Source organism: Diceros bicornis, chromosome 30, assembly GCF_020826845.1.
Source record: "Diceros bicornis minor isolate mBicDic1 chromosome 30, mDicBic1.mat.cur, whole genome shotgun sequence".
Taxonomy (NCBI): Eukaryota; Metazoa; Chordata; class Mammalia; order Perissodactyla; family Rhinocerotidae; genus Diceros; species Diceros bicornis.
The window spans coordinates 11,040,812-11,046,127 of record NC_080769.1 but is presented as its reverse complement, the minus strand read 5'-3'; the positions used below and the strand labels follow the sequence as shown (position 1 = coordinate 11,046,127).

The 5,316-nt window shown below is 41.1% G+C and overlaps 1 pseudogene; it reads left to right on the top strand.

Annotated features, from left to right (window-relative positions):
• The first annotated feature begins 4,149 nt into the window (after positions 1-4,149).
• On the top strand, positions 4,150-5,086 carry LOC131394616 (olfactory receptor 7D4-like; annotated as a pseudogene).
• Positions 5,087-5,316: the final 230 nt, after the last annotated feature.

Here is a 5,316-nt window from a genome sequence, read left to right as displayed (position 1 = left end):
TTGCTTGTCTTAAATCCATCTTTAACTCCATACACCAGAGAAAATTGTAATATGGATCATATTACTCTTTTGGTTGTAGTCCCTAGAGAACCCCCATACTTTAGCTATCATTCATTTCAAGGGTCCCAAAGATGTGGTCCCTGCCCGCCTCTTCAAACTCATTCTTCACCATTCCCATTTCCCACTTTGTGCTTCAGAAAATTGCTAAGAGCATTCTGTCTCATGCTTCTTGTTTATGGACCTTTTCCTTTGTTGTCTTCTCTGCCAGAAAAGCCCCTACTCAATCATCTACCTAGATAACTCCTTGTCCAGGGATCTCTTTCTCCAGGCATGCTTCCCTGACTCCATCACTCCAAGCTGGATTTGGGACTCCTCTCTGTACGCTACTCTCCAAACTTCCCCTATTTTAGCATTTAATTCACTGTATTACAATAACTGGTTTCTGCATCCATCTCTACTCAGAAGGTGGATTACCTGAGGAAAAAGACCACACCATTAATCTTCACATCCCCAACAGCAAACACTTAGCCTGTCCCAAGAATCCCTTCTTGCAGAAGGACGTCCAGGACTTTTTCAGTGACTGACAAACAGTCTGTTTCAATTCTTCTCTACTTCCGACATGGCTCAACAAAATTGTGCACTAACACTAGACGCTAGAAACAGAATAGGAAAAATTTGTTTGGTGCATGGATAAAGGGGGAAGTGTAAGTGTCAAATGGATGTATCCTCCACTCTAGTTTCTAACTCTGGTCCTAATGTAAAAAGTTTGTATTGTGTGGGAAACTTCTTCCTAAGATGAACATTATCATTCATAATTTCATGACCCATTTGAATCACAATTCAGCTACTGCTACAAATCCAGGTGAGACTTTCTGAAAGAAGTAATCATTGCAGTGGATTTGAATTCTGAGAACCTAAGCCTAAGCATTGCAACAGCTTTGTCCAGTAGAACAATATTGATTCTCACTGATTTATCTCCCTCATGCCCATTAATTTTTTCATGGAATATTTTTCATCGTCTCAATCTTTTAACTTGGCTTGAGGAGGCAATATTGGACTATCCTAGGAATAAAATCATCTCTCTGGCTAAATAATTACCTACTTACTTTTACCAAACACACTTACTTTCTAAACCTTGAATGTTTGCATGGACTGTCTATTTCTTTCTCAAGGGAAGCAATATGCAGCTGAGAACATATTCCAGCTTCAGAGGCTGACTCCTTCTTTAACTATTTCTTATGTTAGCAAAGATCATGAACAGAATTTTGAGCACTATCCTCTATGGTGCCATTAAATACTTGTAAGAAGAGAGATATTGTGCCAGGATGTTTAGATATGAGCCCAAAAGGATGAGGGACAGACAAGATGCTTAGAATAGCACCAGAGAGGGAGAGAGACAGGGCATCTGTCTAGTGTCTGCTCTCTCCTTTCCAGGCCCTGAGGTTCCTGTAAGCAGAGGTAAAGGAATGAGAGTCTTTTTTCCACTTTCCTGCTATTGCTCTTTCCTGGAAAGTACATATTCAAGTGTTTGAGGAGAGAGCACAAAGGAGGCAGAGTCTCCTCACTCAGGGCTAGAGGGTGGTTAGTAGTTTCGCTTGCGAGTAAAATGACTGAGAATATGAATGTTGAGAAACTTTCAAGAAGATGAAGAGTGTCCTTATTTATAATCCCAGAAAAATAACTGTCATAATTAATCCTTTGTGAAATATCTTGGAAATGTATAATTTCCCTATTAATCTCTCAGTTACCTCCTGTTTGTGCCTCTCGATAATTAGGACGGAAAGTCAGGGATGTGCATATAGGTATTTCAGGCATAGCCTGGGAAAAGCAGTTGTTGACACTTCTGTGGTTAAAGATTCCAGGTGAGAGAGTCAGTAGATGCAAAAGCAGGAGGAAATAGGTTAAACTGTTGAGATTGGGGAGAAGTCAACATTGTAAATGAGGATTCAGCTCTTTTATGAGCTGAAACATTATATTCCTTTTCTGTCTCCCTTTCTACCTTCCTTCCATCAACATCTTATTTATTTTATCCCCTCCATAGAGTAACCTCCTTGAAGGCAAATGTTGCTGAAAGTTTTGGAGTCGTAGACATCCAGGGACTATTTGATGAGCTGCAGCAATGGAAAAATATTGGTTGGTATGCTCATCCATTTATTAATTCAGCCACCAAACCAATATGGAGAGTCTTCTGTGTGCTAAGGACTCAGCTGGTATTGAGACCTGAGGAGCTCAGGAATCACCTAAGCAGGTGAGATCTGTGCCAATATAGAATGACAGGTAGGAATTAAGAGAAGAAAGTAGAGAGAGGTTTAGGCAGAGGGAGTAGGTCTTGAAAAATTGCAGAGACATAAGAGTTTATGACCCATGTGGCAAAGGGAAGCTTTTCTCAATGATGAGAATGTAGGGTAAGAGATGAGAAGTGTGGAGAAATAAGGCTAGAGGGTCAGAGTGGAGCTATGATACACTAAGGAGTTTGCATATTTTCAGAAGGTGGCAGGACGTCATTTTAAATGTTTTAGGTAGGGTAGTGATAAGATCAGGTTTTCATTTTGAAAATATCTGTCAAGTGGGTGTGGGGGGAATTGAAGGTGAGGCTTCCAACCAGGAGGGAATCCCTGCAATAGATCTAGTAGGAAATAAATTGTTTTCCTCTTTTTCAATGCAATTGATGCCATTAACATGCACAGCACACTCCAGGGAAGACCCAGAATCTTGGGTATTTCCCATACACTCTCTTCTATTCTTCTCAATAAAACAAATTGGAATGCAAGAGAGCAAGTCACATTCATTAAAAATCAAGGGACTCTTTTACAAACTATCATACTTTAAAGATGCATCATGACAATTGCTTAGACTATCTCTCAACTGATCAGAAACCACCGGAGATGATTACAAGCTGTGCATGCCCCAAAGGGTCAGAACAAAGATGTTCATCCATAATTAAATAATTTGTGTATGACACGGCCATTTTTATCACTCCAGAGATGCTATCTGCTTTGGTATTTTATACCTACGAAGATTGACAGTGATGATAGCCAATAGTGGCCTTTTTCTTTTCTAGTTAGGGGCATTACAAAATAGGAAGTATCCAAAAATATTTCTAACAAGGCAAGACAGAACACTGAAGGTCATTTTATGAGCTTGTGCTTTTCCTCGTCCCTGGTTACATGATCCATTCCTCTGTATCAGGGTATAGGACTCTCAGGACCTGGAGTGGAGAGAGTCAGAGGGTAGGTAGGCTCTGCACGAGTGCCCCCGTATTCCCAGCCCCATTCTAGGCACCAACTTAATGTGAGTTGCATGTCTGACCCTTATTGTTTCAGGCTCATATACAAACATCCTGCTACAATTTCTCTCACCCTCCAGTATTTAGTGAGCACCATAGAGGATTTTACTCCAAATTCTGTTTGTGACGTTTGTGGGATCTTACTTTATGGTACTGAAATGGTTTAAGCCTTGATATCCATGCTTTCCTTGGACCATTTAACAAATCCATTAACTTTACAGATGAAGGGTGTTTTGTCAGGAGTCAAATGTCTAGGAAGTATCTGGCTTGGTTCCTGCAGGACATTGATGGTTCCTGGTACAAGAAGCATTAAGAATTTGTGAATGTGGTTTAGTATTTGGCAAAAACATTTTTCTTTCTTTATTTTCCCCTTGAGAAGTAAACGTACATTCTCCTTATCCTGCTATACTCTGACCAGATATTTGAGATGCTTCCTCAAATTTTCTCACCTCTGAGACAGTTGTGTGACCCTCTTCTGAGTCTCAGACAAGACAGACAACCTAGATCAGGTTACTGAGCTTCAATGGACCTCATGTTCCATATTTTTGTTAGAGTGAGTATGGACCATTTAATCTCTAAGGTTCAAAGTTGACCTTAATTTTTTAGATTTGATGATTCTAAGCCAAAGATAAAGAGGATAGATGAGTGTCCCAGAGGCCAATGGACAGGAGTTGATCAACATTATGAAATGTTGCATGTAACAAGTAACAGAATGTAGGATTCCTAAATTTTGTCATATTAAGGCGTTTATGCCCAATCCTTCACTTCAAGAAATAAAAAATGTAGAGAGACTCTAGAGTGTGTCCAGTGTCTATTTCATGTTATTTCCCTTTCTCAACCATGTAGTTGATGTGTCTAACAACATGGAACCAGGAAATCAAACAAGTGTTTCAGAATTTTTACTCCTGGGATTTTCTCAAGACCCAGAGCATCAACCCCTCCTGTTCGGGCTGTTCCTGTCTGTGTTTGTGGTCACCATGCTCGGGAATCTGCTCATCATCCTGGCCATCAGCTCTGAGTCCCACCTCCACACCACCATGTACTTCTTCGTCTCCAACTTGTTCTTTGCTGACATCTGTTTAACCTCCACCACTGTCCCAAAGATGCTGCTGAACATCCAGACATGGTGCAAATCCATCACTTATGGAGGCTGCATCACCCAGATGTATTTTTTCATGGTCTTTGGAGGGATGGACACTTTTCTCCTCACTGTGATGGCCTATGACCGGTTTGTAGCCATCTGTCACCCACTGCACTACCCAGTCATCATGAACCCCAACCTCTGTGGCCTGCTGGTTCTTGTGTCCTGGTTCATCAGCTTGTCATACTCCCTGATCCCAACTCTGTTGATATTGCGGCTGTCCTTCTGTACCAATTGGGTAATTTCACACTTTTACTGTGAACTTACTCTGGTCCTTATGCTTGCCTGCTCAGACACACTCATCAATCATATCCTACAATATATGATGACTGGTCTTCTTGGCATTTTTCCTTTCTCAGGGATCATATTCTCCTATATCCAAATTGTCTCCTCAATCCTGAGAATCCCATCAGCTATTGGGAAATATAAAGCATTTTCTACCTGTGTGTCTCACCTGTCTGTGGTTTCTTTATTCTACGGGACAGGCCTGGGTGTATATCTATCTCAGTCCTAATTCATCTTCCTGGAGGAGCATGATTGCCTCTTTGATGTACACTGTGGTCACCCCAATGCTAAACCCTTTCATCTACAGCCCGTGGAACAGGGACGTCAAGAGGACTTTACAAAAATTTCTCAGGAGAACACTCTATGTTCAGTGATGAGAACATTCATCCTGGGTTTTTGAGCTGATAGTGGCAGCAGCAGTTGGGTGAAGACACCCTGCCTCTTAATCACATGGAATTTTGTCCTCACCCACCTCCATAAGTGATTTTGGTCAGAATTGCCTTGAGAGTACTTTGTCTTAACCTCTTATGTTGACTCCTCTGTTTTTCTCAGTGCTCTCTTCATCTCTCCTTTTACTTATCCAATACTGCACCTCAGCTTGGAT